Raw genomic sequence first — 17,484 nt, forward strand, 5'->3', positions numbered from 1 at the left:
TGGTTTTGACCAATGAGAAAGGCTGAATTTCCAAGCGGGAGTTTGGAAACACTGGGAGGGTTTATGACTCTTTGTCTGAGAGCATGTTCATTTGCAAAGGGGTTGGATTGGAAGTTGTTATACAAACTATTAAAGATTCTTAGGACATTAATATGTTGCATAGGTATCAACATGTAATATTCACTCTCAATTAGATCATCCGAAGACGAATTGATAGAGACCAAACATGTTACAGTTAGAGTGATATTAACTAGTGATCTATTATAAGCATGCATAAAACAGTATACAATACACAAAAACATATACAAGAACAGTAATAATATACACAATGACCTAATGATATGTGTGCTCATTCAAAGAAAGGTTTTTCTATGAATTAATTAGAGAAGAGTCCATTTTATGGCATAATGTCTTTTTCCTAAAGGGGATATGAAGTGAGTGTTGCTCGGCAATTTGCATTCCTTTGAGCAATAAAACTAGTGTTATCTGATGAGTTGCCATGGGACCAGGGGCCTGAAGTCCTTGACAGTCCTACTGGCACCGGGAATGTGTATTGGGTGAGGGGTCTGTGACCATTTGTTAATCTAATAACTAATTGATTTGTTAAATCAAATGCAAAATTGTGTGTCTGATTGGTTCAAATGCTACAATTATTTTAAATAGATTATGTAGACAATTCAGGACCAGGAGAGAGAGAGTTCAGGAAAACCACATGAAGATAAAAGTGGTTATCTCATTCCGATAACTACTTTGACAATGTTTATTAAATATGCCCCCTATATGATTTTAATTAGCATATTTACATTCAATAGGAAATGCTGACACACTCTTATTTTTTCTGTTTGTTATATTTTGGCTGGTTTGGGGTAGCTTCTTCTCTTTCTCTACCGTAAAGCAAAACATATTTATTTATTTACAATTTTGCTTATGTTTCGGATGTTATTTACAAATTAAAACACCTGTACATCTGAGGACCAGAAGGTATCTTTCTATATTGATTTTGTCACGAATCCTGTCCATGAACTTCCATTCACCCTCCACCAGAGGTCACTCGCTCACCACATGGACTTTCACACCACACATCACAATGGACTACAATTCCCATCATCCATTACTGATCACAGCTGTCACAAATCACTCATTGCACTAATCACACGCACACCTGATCCTACGCACACACTGTTCACATACCTTATTTAAACCCTGGACTTTTCTTCCGTCACTGCCGAGTATTGTATGCATTATCGCTGCCCTACAGAGCCCTGTTAGTTTTGCCTTGCCTTTGTCGGATTGTGTTTTCCCTCGAGGATTATATACAAGTGTATTTAGATGTAGTCTATTTTTCTGATCTGCCGGACTGTGTACTCATAGACTTCTTTTGCGAGGGCATTAACCAGCCGCTCAAATCGCGACTAATTCGTGAGGGTCCCCGTTCGTCTTTAAGTGATTTTATGGACTATGCTCTATTGACTGTTGGTTCATCGTTCACTGTGGGTGTCGTGGAGGAATGTGACACCGCACTCAATTGTATGATCGCAACCGCGCAGGAGCACGCTCACAAAATGGCGGTGACAGCAGAGCCCATTCACAAAATGGCGGCCACAATAACACCCCTTCATGTTCTAGCTGATCTTCAGGAGTCAAGCCAAGTCAAAGCTGATCTTCACGAGTCAAGACAAGTCAAAGCTGATCTTAATGAGCTAAGTCAAGTCACAGTTAATGTCAAAGAGTCAAATCAAGTCACAGTTGCTGTTAAAGAGCCTAGTCAAGTCACAGTTGGTCATCATCAACCGAGTCACGTCTCAACTGATCTCCCAGAATCTTGCCCCGTCTCAGCTGATCATCCAGAGTCACTTCACGTCTCAGCTGATCTCCTAAAGTCAAGTCACGTCACAGCTGTCCGTCCAGAGTCCCAGCACGTCACAGCTGTCCGTCCAGGGTCCCAGCACGTCACAGCTGTCCGTCCAGGGTCCCAGCATGTCACAGCTGTCCGTCCAGAGTCACAGCAGCACGTCTCCGCTGACCTTCCAGAGTCGGGTCACGTCTCCGCTGACACACCCAGATCATCAAGGTCAGTCTTTCATTATCCCAGTCTGATATCCAGTGTGAGGGATTCACCGCTGGTGTCTGCACGCGCAGCTGGTATCCCCAAACCCACTCACTCTAGCCCTCCTGTTCCTGAACTGATTCCCCTGTCTGAAGTGCTTCCCATGATGGGGATCGCTTTATGTTGTGTTTGGGTGGCATACACCACCGCAGCACTGTCTGAGGTGGCGACTGCTGCCACAGCTTCTCCAGAGGTGGTGGCACATGCTGCAGAACCTCCAGAAGCGGCAGGGCTCACCTCAGCCCCTTGTATGGTGGTGGCGCTCAGTAATGTACTCTCAATCTGTTGTGTTGCGGTCGAAGAGACCGTTACTAAACTCTCCTTGTGTCCTGAGTTTACTGCTGTAGAACCTCCAGAGGTGGCGGCAACTGCTGCAGAACCTCCTGAGGTGTCAGCGGTATCCGTTGGTGAACTCTCGCTCTGTCCTGTCACGGCTATGGAGGCCGTCAGTGAACTCTCGTTCTGTCCTGTCACGGCTATGGAGGCCGTCAATGAACTTTCGTTCTGTCCTGTCACGGCTATGGAGGCCATCAATGAACTCTCGTTCTGTCCTGTCACAGCTATAGAGGCCGTCAATGAATTCTCGTTCTGTCTTGTCACAGCTATGGAGACTAATTATGAACTTTCTGTGTTCCCTGCCTCGGTCCTGGGGTCCGTGCATGTTCTCTCTCCTTATGTCTCCGTTCTCCCTAGGTCCCAGGCTCTGCTGTGGGTTCCTGATCCGTCGTTGTGGGCTCCTGCTCTATCTGCTCCACCGTGGTGGTCTTCGGGTCTGTCTGCTCCACTCTTCTGCTTCACCTGTTTCGTCTGCTCCACTGTGGTGGTCCACTATTTGGCTCTGGTGGTCTTCTCCGCCCTAGTGGGCTCCTGCTCTATCTGCGCCACCGTGGTGGTCTGCTGTCTGGCTCTGGTGGTCTTCTGCTCCGCCCTGGAGGGCTCCAGTCCCGTTGGCTCCACCCTGGTGGGCTCCAGTCCCGTCTGCTTCGCCCTGGTGGGCTCCAGTCCTGTCCACTCTGCCCTGGCTTCCTGCTCTGCCGACTCTGCCTTGGTCCCCGGTCACTCCGCTTCCACAGGGACCTGGCCCTCCATCCCTCCCCCTGTTCCGCCTCCGCTCCACCTCCATCCTGGATTATAGACTGTGTGGACCGTCTGGAAGCCACTCTTTGGGGAGGGGGCTCTGTCACGAATCCTGTCCATGAACTTCCATTCACCCTCCACCAGAGGTCACTTGCTCACCACATGGACTTTCACACCACACATCACAATGGACTCCAATTCCCATCATCCATTACTGATCACAGCTGTCATCAACCACTCATTGCACTAATCACACGCACACCTGATCCTACGCACACACTGATCACATACCTTATTTAAACCCTGGACTTTCCTTCCGTCACTGCCGAGTATTGTATGCATTATCGCTGCCCTACAGAGCCCGTTAGTTTTTCCTAGTCTTGCCTTGCCTCGCCTAGCCTTGCCTTTGTCGGATTATGTTTTCCCCTGCCTGGACTATCGCTGACGTTTTGGATTACCTCTCCTGTCTAGCCCCTTTGGATACTGTTTGCCGATCGTTGACCCACGCTTGTCTTTTGTTTACTCTTTGTCTTGCCCATGTTATACCTGTTTGCCACTGTTCGACCCTGCCTGTTATGACCACGTCTCTTGTCAATAAAAGTCTGTATATGGATCCGCACATCTCATGTCTCGTCAGCCCCGTAACAGATTTTTAAAGATTTTGATGTTTAGTTTAGAGTTAGAATGCAACTTTTGTGCCACCATTTTATGACCAACTGTGTCATTCCAATTTTGTTGCATCTGAAGTTGTAAAATAATAGATTTTATATTATAAATTAAGTAAACACATTTCTTTCTTTGTGCCATTTAAACATAATAGCCAATATCTGAGGCTTTTATAAGTAAATTTCTTACTTTTACTCTTTGACTGTGCAATGACAACTTACATGTGCTATATGTTGCCCTCCAGAGGTCATAACCTTGATTTACCCAACTCAATTGTAACTATTTTCTCGTGTAGACTATAGAGATGAATTGTCATTAAATTGCCTTTCATATACAGGTATTTGCATTTCAGGGTTTCAGGGTTGCAACTTGGTGCTGCCGTCTTGTAAGCAATTGTGCCTTGCCAATTTTTGGGATTTCTTGATTTTAAATATCCATATAAAGGTATAATGTATGCAACTCTACTTTTTTTTTTTCCAGTGATTTGTGCTGCTGTTGGTAGATTGTGCTGGTCATTATGGAAATGAGATGTTGCGTCTGTGTTTTTTAACCCTTTCACACGTGAGTTTAAAATATTCTATCTGAGCCCCAGGCGTGAGTTTTTTTAGGCGACCGTTATTTTAGAACTTATAGCCTTATTGTTTCCATGGCGACGCGTCATGCTTGTCATGTGACACACCGCAGCCGTAATAGCGCTGTATGACACATGGATTGCTTTTATTTCGTTTTTCCTTTTTTTATTATTAATATTCACAAACATACTCGCTATATTATTAAATATCTGATATTCCGATTCTGAAATATGTGCAAGTAAATGTGTTTGGTTGTTTAAACACGTTTATAATGATCGTGTTAGTTGATCTATACCGGGTGATGGGCGCCGCCATGTTTGCTCGCTGAATCCAGCTGTGGGATTTACAACACGTAAATTCATCCTCTCCTCCCGAAACACGTTAAAATAAGTCTCCAGTAAACTGGGAGAAGAGCAGAGTAAACTTTATTGTTACCTACACTATGTGTATATGATATCAATAAAACATGTCGTCAGATTATATTTGTAAGGATCATTATTGCTGCTTCCATAGACATCAGCGCATATTTTACAAACTATAAATGTATGGCTTTGCTAGTACTTATGTGTATTTAAATGTCTGAAATCTTAAATAAGCATTATATGGTTGAAAACACTGAATAAGTGATAATATTACAGCGCCGCTGCCTGATCTGGCTCCGCGCCAGAAAGCAGATTTGAATTTCAGCAGTTGATGACGTGACTCACTGAAAGTTCTAATCACACCGGTGTGATCGTACGCTCCAGGGACCAGCCAAGACTGATCACACCAGTGTGATCGTACGCGTTAAAGGGTTAATGTGCATCTTGTCAGTAAATCACTTGCAGAATTTCCCCCTCCCATTGGCGCTTTTATGGAATTGCACTCAAACACTAATTTGCCCGGTTTAGTAAATCTGGCCCTTAATATCTGAAGAATGTCAATGCTTTTTATAAGTAGCTTAAATATTGTCTGCATGTTTATATGTAGGAATCCTATAACATTTAGGGGTAGGTTTTAAGAAATATTGTGTAATGGGGTAATTAACATTCATGCACACAAAATTTGGAACAACTGAATATTAATTCAATTTTTTTTTTTTTTTTTTTTTAATTATGACCCAATTGGATGATTTGAGTTATTCAAAAATGGACTGGCCAAGCATGAGCATCTGTGGGGCATCCTCAAATGGAAGGTGGAGGAGCGCAAGGTCTCTAACATCCACCAGCTCCGTGATGTCGTCATGGAGTGGAAGAGGACTCCAGTGGCAATCTGTGAAGCTCTGGTAAACTCCATGCCCAAGAGGGTTAAAGCAGTGCTGGAAAATAATGGTGGCCACACAAAATATTGACACTTTGGGCCCAATTTGGACATTTTCACTTAGGGGTGTACTCACTTTTGTGGCCAGCGGTTTAGACATTAATGGCTGTGTGTTAAGTTATTTTGAGGGGACAGCAAATTTACACAGTTATACAAGCTGTACACTCACTACTTTACTTTATAGCAAAGTGTCATTTCTTTAGTGTTGTCACATGAAGAGATATAAAATATTTACAAAAATGTGAGGGTGTACTCACTTCTGTGAGATACTGTATATGCTCCCTTTATAATTTTAGTAGCTTATTTTGGGTCATCTGATACTGACACAGTCTACTTTATTATTTTACTTTGTTTTACTGTGTGTATATATATATATATATATATATAAATATATATATATATAAACAATTTATTCCATTAAATCCATTAAACACTGTGCTACCAACCACTCTCTTGCATTTCCTTCAAACAATAATCCGACTTAAAGTAACAACTGCCATTGGGACAAATGATTTTTCATAAGCATTTCTTCTGGCCAGAGGAATTTTAAGCCTACTTCCTGATGGAAGCATTTCAAAAGTAGAGTGGAAGGGATGAGTGTTATCTTTAAAAATCCCAATTGCTGTACTTTTTCCATAATACAATCAAATAAGACCTGAAGTGAATGTTGTTTATAGCCAGTAATCTTATTTGCCTGATTAATTATTTGCGAGAATTTGTTCTTCTGTTTAACTGTTATATTACCGTACCATGAGACAATATTATATGTAAGAATGCTCTCAATCATTGACCTGTATACCATAGTTAGAGTCTGTGTACTAACATTAAAGCTCCTCAATTTTCTAAGAAGGCCAAGGCGCTGTCTTGCCTTCTTATAGACAGACTCTACATTACTTTCAAAGTTGAGTTTATCACCAATAATTGTTCCTAAATATTTAAAATTCGAGACCTGCTCTACAATTTTTCCTTTTATAATGACTGGTTTATATGGGCTTGTTTCTACTATTCTTGTTTGACTCCACAAGCATAGCTCTTTTGTCTTTCCAATATTAAGATGTAAAGAGCTACTATCAAACCAACCAATAATACTATTGATATACTCAATATGAAGGGCTATTCATTTCTTTCTGACAGGTGTATCAGAGTGAAATATCTGTCACAGTTTTTTTCATATCCATAGAGTAATGGCATTAAAAATTCCTATGTCTAGTAATATTACAAGGCACTAGAGGACGCCCGTTAGACACACCTGGATTGTATAATAGGTAAGTGGTTGCCTGAAGAAGTAGTTCAGTTGTGGTAGAGGGAACTGTTTCATCTTTCGAAGTCCTGGTTGGGAAACCTTTGGTTTTAAGCTCAGCCTTATGGAGTTTCATGCACTTCCTTAAACAATCTGCCAGTAGTTATATCAACGCAAAAGTAGATCATCATATTTCAATGCACTCAATGTTTTTTTAGGGTTTAATTTAAGGAACGGATCATCATCCAACAGCTAAGACATTTTTTTTTTTTTTTGAGGAAGAAGAAAGGTTTCAAAGACAAAGTGTGTGTTTGTTTGTTTTTTGTATATATAACTTTATTCTTCATTTGTACATATTTTGCACGTAGGAAATAAAAAAATAAAAAATGAGAGTTTGCTGGAGTTTGTATTTCACTTTGTTTGATCCTAGCGGTGAACCATCACATGTGACTGCTTTGAGTAAAACAAGGAGAAGTCACACAGGAAACCAGAGCCATATCATCAGCATATTTTATGAGGGAGAGATTATCATCATCGCAGTACAGTTCATTGATGTATACAGATAATAATTTTGGAGATAATACACATCCCTGTGGTACCCCAATATTTTAAACCAAGCAGTCAGACATGACATTATTAAAGGGGTCATATAATGGTACATGCACTTTTACAAGTTGATTGTACTGAAATGTGTGTTAGCAGTGCCTGTACACAACCATCATAAAATGATAAAAATCCATCCAGTGTTTTTTTTTTAATCTCCTTATTTGTTTTACCCTGTCTCAAATCAAGCCGTTCGACCGTGTGACGCCACACGGTCGGACGCCCCTCCCACGATGGTTGATTGACAGCAGTGTTTCAACACAGACCCGCCTTGCTCGTGAGCGAGCTGTCAATCATAGTCCGCGTCATTGTTGATATACGCTGGAGCTGTCTATGAGCAGAATGGCGCCTAAGCGATTGTGGTGTTCTGTTCTCGGTGCAATAATGAACACAGCAGTCATTTTGATGTTCCTAAGTCCGAACCGCTGAAGACACAGTGGCTGAGTTTTGCTTTTGAAGGAATATTCCCCACGAGCAACGCCAATGTTTTCATGTTTGCGCGAATCATTTTTCACCAGACTGCTTTATAAATGAAGGTCAGTATAAAGCTGGTTTTGCTAAGAAGCTGCTCCTGAAAAAAGAATCGGTACCAACTATTCGTGTTCCTGCTGAACCTCCAGAAGAAGTGAGTGTAACGTTTAATTAACCTTTATATTAATCTTTATATTAATCTTTGCAAATCGCTAGCACGCTTCACGATGTATGTGGCTAATGTTTACATTCAGGGTACATGCATGTTTTCTATTTACGACGTTCTCAATATGAAAATTCCTGCCGTGACCTCATATCAGTGTTAGAGTTGTACCTAACACTGCATAGATAACGCACGCATCACTGACAAGCCTACATTTACCGAATTTATTTTCATGACCATTAGCTGTAACATCAATCTGTCAATGAACTAACGTATCAGTAAACACATAACATTAGCGTCAGATCTCACTACTCTACCTGACAGTACACACAAAATAGATAAAAGTGACATTACGTTAACCAACCATTCAGAAACGCCCCGCTTGAGCCTTAATTGTCGAACTTCTTCGGGCCGTCATCCTGTTCCGGTCCGACCGTTGGAATTGATACGGTTGCACAGTATCCTCAGAGACTCCGCTGCCATTCTTCAAAATATACCCTCAACTGTTGTCAAGGCAACACTCCACGTGTGTTGTGTCAAAACGCCCCACAGAACAGAGGGGCAGGGCGAGCAAAGCTCATTAGCATTTAAAAACACACGCACTAAAACTGTGTGCTGAAAACAGAGCTGTTTTTGAGCAGGTAAAATGAGTGTTTTCTTACAATACTAATGAGAATTTTTATTAAAGTATATTACAAACTTTCAATTTAGACCCTAAAGAATCATATTAGCTTGTACAAAAATGGCATTATATGACCCCTTTAATACAAACAGGCTTTTTTTTTTTTTTTTTATCTCCTTATTTGTTTTACCCTGTCTCAAATCAAGCCGTTCGACCGTGTGACGCCACACGGTCGGACGCCTCCCACGATGGTTGATTGACAGCAGTGTTTCAACACAGACCCGCCCTTGCTCGTGAGCGAGCTGTCAATCATAGTCCGCGTCATTGTTGATATACGCTGGAGCTGTCTATGAGCAGAATGGCGCCTAAGCGATTGTGGTGTTCTGTTCTCGGTGCAATAATGAACACAGCAGTCATTTTGATGTTCCTAAGTCCGAACCGCTGAAGACACAGTGGCTGAGTTTTGCTTTTGAAGGAATATTCCCCACGAGCAACGCCAATGTTTTCATGTTTGCGCGAATCATTTTTCACCAGACTGCTTTATAAATGAAGGTCAGTATAAAGCTGGTTTTGCTAAGAAGCTGCTCCTGAAAAAGAATCGGTACCAACTATTCGTGTTCCTGCTGAACCTCCAGAAGAAGTGAGTGTAACGCTTAATTAACCTTTATATTAATCTTTATATTAATCTTTGCAAATCGCTAGCACGCTTCACGATGTATGTGGCTAATGTTTACATTCAGGGTACATGCATGTTTTCTATTTACGACGTTCTCAATATGAAAATTCCTGCCGTGACCTCATATCAGTGTTAGAGTTGTACCTAACACTGCATAGATAACGCACGCATCACTGACAAGCCTACATTTACCGAATTTATTTTCATGACCATTAGCTGTAACATCAATCTGTCAATGAACTAACGTATCAGTAAACACATAACATTAGCGTCAGATCTCACTACTCTACCTGACAGTACACACAAAATAGATAAAAGTGACATTACGTTAACCAACCATTCAGAAACGCCCCGCTTGAGCCTTAATTGTCGAACTTCTTCGGGCCGTCATCCTGTTCCGGTCCGACCGTTGGAATTGATACGGTTGCACAGTATCCTCAGAGACTCCGCTGCCATTCTTCAAAATATACCCTCAACTGTTGTCAAGGCAACACTCCACGTGTGTTGTGTCAAAAACGCCCCACAGAACAGAGGGGCAGGGCGAGCAAAGCTCATTAGCATTTAAAAACACACGCACTAAAACTGTGTGCTGAAAACAGAGCTGTTTTTGAGCAGGTAAAATGAGTGTTTTCTTACAATACTAATGAGAATTTTTATTAAAGTATATTACAAACTTTCAATTTAGACCCTAAAGAATCATATTAGCTTGTACAAAAATGGCATTATATGACCCCTTTAATACAAACAGGCTTTTTTTTTTTTTTTTTTAAGTCCTTAATCCATAAAATCAACCAACTATTAACACCTAAATTGTGAAGACGCTTAGGTTGGACAGTATTAAAAGCAGACAAGAAATTCATGAAAAGTATTCTAACATACATATTTGACTTGATAATTTGAACTTTTTCCAAAAGAGTAAGAGAGGCATCCACAGTGCTCGATTGGCCCTGTAGGCAAACTGCAGGGGATCGATAAAACCCTCAATTTGGGATGACAATTCCTTACACACCATGTGTTCCATACATATATCATCATGTGTATGAGTTTTATTGTTGCATAAGTCAATCATGTCAACACCTATATGAGGTGGATGGGTCATTGGTTTTTAAATGATATGATGTTCATAACCAGCTACTTTTCATAGTTAATCTAATGTTTAGATTCTAAACAAATAGATCTCACATCAAATAGCATGGGATTTGTACCTTTAAAAAAAAGTAATAGAACATAATATGTTGTTACTAGAAGAGCTTCATGGTAAATTACATCTCGTTTAGTTTGATTTCTTTGTAGCTGATATTGTTTTTGTAAATCCATGTGCAGAGTATCAGTTGTCAGTGTTTTCTTGTTAGTTTGCGATTAGGTGGCTATTGAAAGTGTTTTTTTTTTTTTTTTTGTGACGTGACAAAATAAATTGAATATCACATAAATATTTAAATTGTTGGATGATTTGAGTTATTCAAAAATCACTCAAGAAGTTCAAGACCTCTTTCATGGGGAAAGCAAAAATCATTTTTGTAAGAGGAATAGACATCTGAAACAAGATAAGTTATTTATTTTATAATAGTTCATCAAACATAGGTAGTTCTTACTTTATTGGGATTTGTGCCTGTAATATTTCCATGTTCTACAAAGTGTACCATATTTGTGGAATGTGCTGCGAGGTAAATCATGCACATCTGCTGATGTTGTTTTTGAGCTAAACCAGTGTGACAGAAGAATATTAGTTTTCAGTGTTTTGTATGCAGCAGGTGGCTCTTTGGGGTGTGATAGGATGTTTCAACACAGACCCGCCCTTGCTCGTGAGCGAGCTGTCAATCATAGTCCGCGCGTCATTGTTGATATACGCTGGAGCTGTCTATGAGCAGAATGGCGCCTAAGCGATTGTGGTGTTCTGTTCTCGGTGCAATAATGAACACAGCAGTCATTTTGATGTTCCTAAGTCCGAACCGCTGAAGACACAGTGGCTGAGTTTTGCTTTTGAAGGAATATTCCCCACGAGCAACGCCAATGTTTTCATGTTTGCGCGAATCATTTTTCACCAGACTGCTTTATAAATGAAGGTCAGTATAAAGCTGGTTTTGCTAAGAAGCTGCTCCTGAAAAAGAATCGGTACCAACTATTCGTGTTCCTGCTGAACCTCCAGAAGAAGTGAGTGTAACGCTTAATTAACCTTTATATTAATCTTTATATTAATCTTTGCAAATCGCTAGCACGCTTCACGATGTATGTGGCTAATGTTTACATTCAGGGTACATGCATGTTTTCTATTTACGACGTTCTCAATATGAAAAATTCCTGCCGTGACCTCATATCAGTGTTAGAGTTGTACCTAACACTGCATAGATAACGTTACGCATCACTGACAAGCCTACATTTACCGAATTTATTTTCATGACCATTAGCTGTAACATCAATCTGTCAATGAACTAACGTATCAGTAAACACATAACATTAGCGTCAGATCTCACTACTCTACCTGACAGTACACACAAAATAGATAAAAGTGACATTACGTTAACCAACCATTCAGAAACGCCCCGCTTGAGCCTTAATTGTCGAACTTCTTCGGGCCGTCATCCTGTTCCGGTCCGACCGTTGGAATTGATACGGTTGCACAGTATCCTCAGAGACTCCGCTGCCATTCTTCAAAATATACCCTCAACTGTTGTCAAGGCAACACTCCACGTGTGTTGTGTCAAAACGCCCCACAGAACAGAGGGGCAGGGCGAGCAAAGCTCATTAGCATTTAAAAACACACGCACTAAAACTGTGTGCTGAAAACAGAGCTGTTTTTGAGCAGGTAAAATGAGTGTTTTCTTACAATACTAATGAGAATTTTTTATTAAAGTATATTACAAACTTTCAATTTAGACCCTAAAGAATCATATTAGCTTGTACAAAAATGGCATTATATGACCCCTTTAATACAAACAGGCTTTTTTTTTTTTTTTTAAGTCCTTAATCCATAAAATCAACCAACTATTAACACCTAAATTGTGAAGACGCTTTTAGGTTGGACAGTATTAAAAGCAGACAAGAAATTCATGAAAAGTATTCTAACATACATATTTGACTTGATAATTTGAACTTTTTCCAAAAGAGTAAGAGAGGCATCCACAGTGCTCCGATTGGCCCTGTAGGCAAACTGCAGGGGATCGATAAAACCCTCAATTTGGGATGACAATTCCTTACACACCATGTGTTCCATACATATATCATCATGTGTATGAGTTTTATTGTTGCATAAGTCAATCATGTCAACACCTATATGAGGTGGATGGGTCATTGGTTTTTAAATGATATGATGTTCATAACCAGCTACTTTTCATAGTTAATCTAATGTTTAGATTCTAAACAAATAGATCTCACATCAAATAGCATGGGATTTGTACCTTTAAAAAAAAGTAATAGAACATAATATGTTGTTACTAGAAGAGCTTCATGGTAAATTACATCTCGTTTAGTTTGATTTCTTTGTAGCTGATATTGTTTTTGTAAATCCATGTGCAGAGTATCAGTTGTCAGTGTTTTCTTGTTAGTTTGCGATTAGGTGGCTATTGAAAGTGTTTTTTTTTTTTTTTTTGACGTGACAAAATAAATTGAATATCACATAAATATTTAAATTGTTGGATGATTTGAGTTATTCAAAAATCACTCAAGAAGTTCAAGACCTCTTTCATGGGGAAAGCAAAAATCATTTTTGTAAGAGGAATAGACATCTGAAACAAGATAAGTTATTTATTTTATAATAGTTCATCAAACATAGGTAGTTCTTACTTTATTGGGATTTGTGCCTGTAATATTTCCATGTTCTACAAAGTGTACCATATTTGTGGAATGTGCTGCGAGGTAAATCATGCACATCTGCTGATGTTGTTTTTGAGCTAAACCAGTGTGACAGAAGAATATTAGTTTTCAGTGTTTTGTATGCAGCAGGTGGCTCTTTGGGGTGTGATAGGATGTTTTTGAAAGTCAAGTTACTTTCATGCCCCTCGAGATGATCATGAAAGGCTTTTGTTAATCTTGTCCTTCACTTAATGTGGAAATGTTAACTTATTTTCTCTTGTGTAAATTGTTGAGATGAATTGTCATTCAAAGTGATGATGTCACTTGCATGCAACCTGATCTTGCTTGCATGCCATATACGTGCCATATGCCTGTACATGTATTTGCATGTCAGGGTTTCAGGAAACATCCTTGATTTTAAAGTGTGAGGTTCATCCAATGAACAGTTCAAGTTGAAAGGCTGACAGTCCAGATACAGTATGAAATATGAGACAGATATATGACTATAAATAAACCTCTGCTAATTTGTTCATTTAATTTTTATTTATGCATTTATAAATTACATGGAGCATATCATCTTTACAGAAGAAAAAGGTAAAGAGCTTATTACTGTCTGATTGGGCCAAAAAATATATATATATTTTGTTAATAAGGATAACATTCTGAACATTTGAAAACTAGAACTGTTCTCTTTTCTCTTTTCCTAATGTGGAAAATAGTTTTGATCAGGTTTACTGTGTACAGAATGTTTTGTTTTACTAACACTTGTATCTCATTCATAGATCACAGTTCTGTTTTTTGACTGCATACAGTGAAGAGATGAACATCTACAGTGAGATCTTCACCATTGCTGGGTCAAACTCTTCAAGTTACTTATTTCACAATGGTACTGAAGTAGAAGATAATTTCCGTGGGATCCCAGTATTGTATCTCATCAGTGCGCTTCTGGGTTTTCTTATCAACACCTATGTGATTTGGCTTATAGTGACAGGAACAGGGAATGGACTTGCAGCAGAGTTCTTCAGTCTCAATCTTGCTGTCTGTGAAATCTTCATATGTGTGCAATATGTTTTTATTTTTCTCTCTTATGAATTTGAAATTCTCTGGACAGCTGTGAATTGTTTTTATGGATTCTCCATGACTGGTCGTCCTCTGTTTCAGAGTCTGATGTGTGTTGAGCGTTACCTGGCAGTGGTTCATCCTGTAACCTTTCTGAAGTACAAACCTCTCAGATATAGAGTGATTTGTTCTGTTATTGCCTGGATGGCAAGTTTTGTCTCTAGTGGTGTCAATATAATGTTTTCAATGCTACAGTCCATGTGGGGTTTCCTTGTTTCTTTTTTTGCACAGTTCTTCCTCTTCCTCTCTTTTCAGTTGTTCTGCTGTTTTTCTGTTCTCAGAGCTCTGAAGCAGTCAGGACCAGGAGAGAGAGGGAGAGAGAGAAACGAAGAAAACCACATGAAGAGAAAAGCGTTTTATCTCATTCTAATATCTACTGTGACTATGCTTATCTTATATACTCCCTATATAATTTTAGAAGCTTATTTTTGGTCATTGGAAACTGACACAAGCTACCTCATTGTTTCTGTTTGTTTTATTTTGGCTGGTTTGGTGCAGCCTCTTCTCTTTCTCTACCGCATAGGGAAACTGCCCTTCAACAAGTATTAAAGGGGTGGTTTACTGCTTTTTTTCTTTGCTTGATTGTGTTTATGGGGTGCAATATAACATGTCTTCGTGTTTCGTTTGTTAAAAAACGCCTTATTTTTCATATATTTCACCTTTATTGTAAGCCGCTTTCGCCTCTGTCATTTGAACGACCAGTTGACTTCCTGATTCTATGAAACCACTCCCTCAGAAACAGGCAATGGGCTCAGATTGGTTAGTCGGGCTGGTGTGTTGTGATTGGCTAAACTGCGTACTGCACATTGTCCGGAAACTTCACGCCCATTACCTTCAGGGGCGACAGTTATGTGCTCCGGTCAAATGTAAATAATGGTGTCAATATTGCCGTATCAGTTTGAGCCAGAATCAGACCCAGAAAGCGGTAATGAAGAGTGTCAAGCAGAACTTCCGCAAGCACGGCTCTTACAAAACGTTTCTGAATGGAAGTTTGCTGTTGTGATTACATATAATTTTTTGAAGTTCGTACATGTTTGTCTTATACACACAAAATAGCATCGAACTAACTGGCTACTATAACCAAACAGCGTTGGCTTGTGTTTACGTTCTTGATCAAATCGAAAAATTACGTCATAAAGTATACATGGAAAATACATTTACAAAATTAGTACATAATTACAAATTCGGGTCCAAAATGTTTGTACGCGTTTGTCATAGACACACGAAATAGCATTTAACTAACTGGCTACTAAAGCCAGCGTTGGCATTTGTTTACGTCCTTGATAAAACTAAAACATTACGTCTGAAATTATACATGCAAATACATTTAAAATTATGAAATCTTACTTACAGGTTGTGGCCCAACAACTGCTGCCTCTGGTTGGAACTGCTCCATGTTTTAGTAATAGTTTCTGTGTGAATCCGGCATTGAACTCGTGTAGATTCTGGAAGCTGTCTTCTGTAAAATGCGCAGCACAGAGAGCTAAATTAGGATTGTAATTGTCAGGAACGTAATCAAACATAAATTTTAACCATTGTTGACGAACTACAGCGTCCGTAGGAAGCCCGAACGCAGAAGACCTGACAGCTGGGTGAAAATAACACCGTTTCGACGGCATGGCTACAACTCTCCACTAACTCTTCCTCTTCGACAAAGCAGCAGAACATGGCCTTGCCTCCTTTTTTTGCATGTTCCGGAGGGAGGGGTTGATGTAAATTCATGGGTTTGTTACATATGCAACCCAGGAAGTATCTCGTTGTAGTCCCATACGAGTCGTTTTTGTAGGCATTAAACTTCCTGATTTTTAAAAGACGATATCTCCGCTTACGTTGAACTTTCAGCGCAGCAACTTTGCAGATACTGTTCATGCACCAACAGCAACATTACACACTATTTAAAATGAAAAAAGTGAAATCGCAGTAAACCACCCCTTTAATAAGTCTACTTTAATCATGATGCTGAGTTCTGTATAATCCATCTTTTATCATCCTACTAAAAGATACAAATAGAAAGTTATGTAATGCTGATTTATAAAAATGTTATGTTGTTACTGATATTGTTTGGTTTAGAGTTAGAATGCAGCTTTGGTGCTGCCATCTTATGACCAGTTGTGTCATGCCAATTTTTTTTTGTATAAACAGGTATAATGTATGTAACTCTACATTTGTATGATGTAAAAGTAATAAAACATGGTGTGCTGTGTCATTCAAACACATAATATCTAAAGATTGTCAATGCTTTTATAAGTATATATTCAACCCAGTCTCATTGTTTAAATATGTGACCCTGGACCACAAAACCAGTCTTAAGTCGCTGGGGTATATTTGTAGCAATAGCCAAAATACATTGTATGGGTCAAAATTATAAAATTTTCTTTTATGCCAAAAATCATTAGGATATTAAGTAAAGATCATGTTCCATGAAGATATTTTGTAAATGTCTTACCGTAAATGTATATAAACTTCATTTTTGATTAGTAATATGCATTGCTAAGAACTTCATTTGAACAACTTTAAAGGCGATTTTCTCAATATTTAGATTTTTTTGCACCCTCAGATTCCAGATTTTCAAATAGTTGTATCTCTGCCAAATATTGTCAGATCCTAACAAACCATATATCAATTGAAATCTTATTTATTCAGCTTTCAGATGATATGTACATCTCAATTTTGAAAAATTGACACTTAAGACTGGTTTTGTGGTCCAGGGTCACATATATGTAACATTTGTAAGGACTTTTTTGAATGATTGGGTAGATGCTGAAATGTACAGAATGTACAAATTCTGTATATTTTGTTAAACGATGGTGTCATAACCCCACATCCCGCCCCTAGTCAGACACCGCTACGTAACGTAACAGCAACAACATGAACATGATTGTCTTTTTATTAACTAACATTAATACAGATTAATAAATGTATTGGTTCATGTTCGTTTCCTTGTTGTTGTGTTGGGTCTATATACGGTTAAGGCTACACTGTAAAAAATAATTTAAGTGAATTGTCAAGTTTACTTAACTTTTTTTTAATTATTATTATTTACTTAATAATTTGAAGGCAACAGGTTTCCTCAATTTTTT

This window comes from Onychostoma macrolepis, chromosome 21 (genome assembly GCF_012432095.1).
Source record: "Onychostoma macrolepis isolate SWU-2019 chromosome 21, ASM1243209v1, whole genome shotgun sequence".
Taxonomy (NCBI): Eukaryota; Metazoa; Chordata; class Actinopteri; order Cypriniformes; family Cyprinidae; genus Onychostoma; species Onychostoma macrolepis.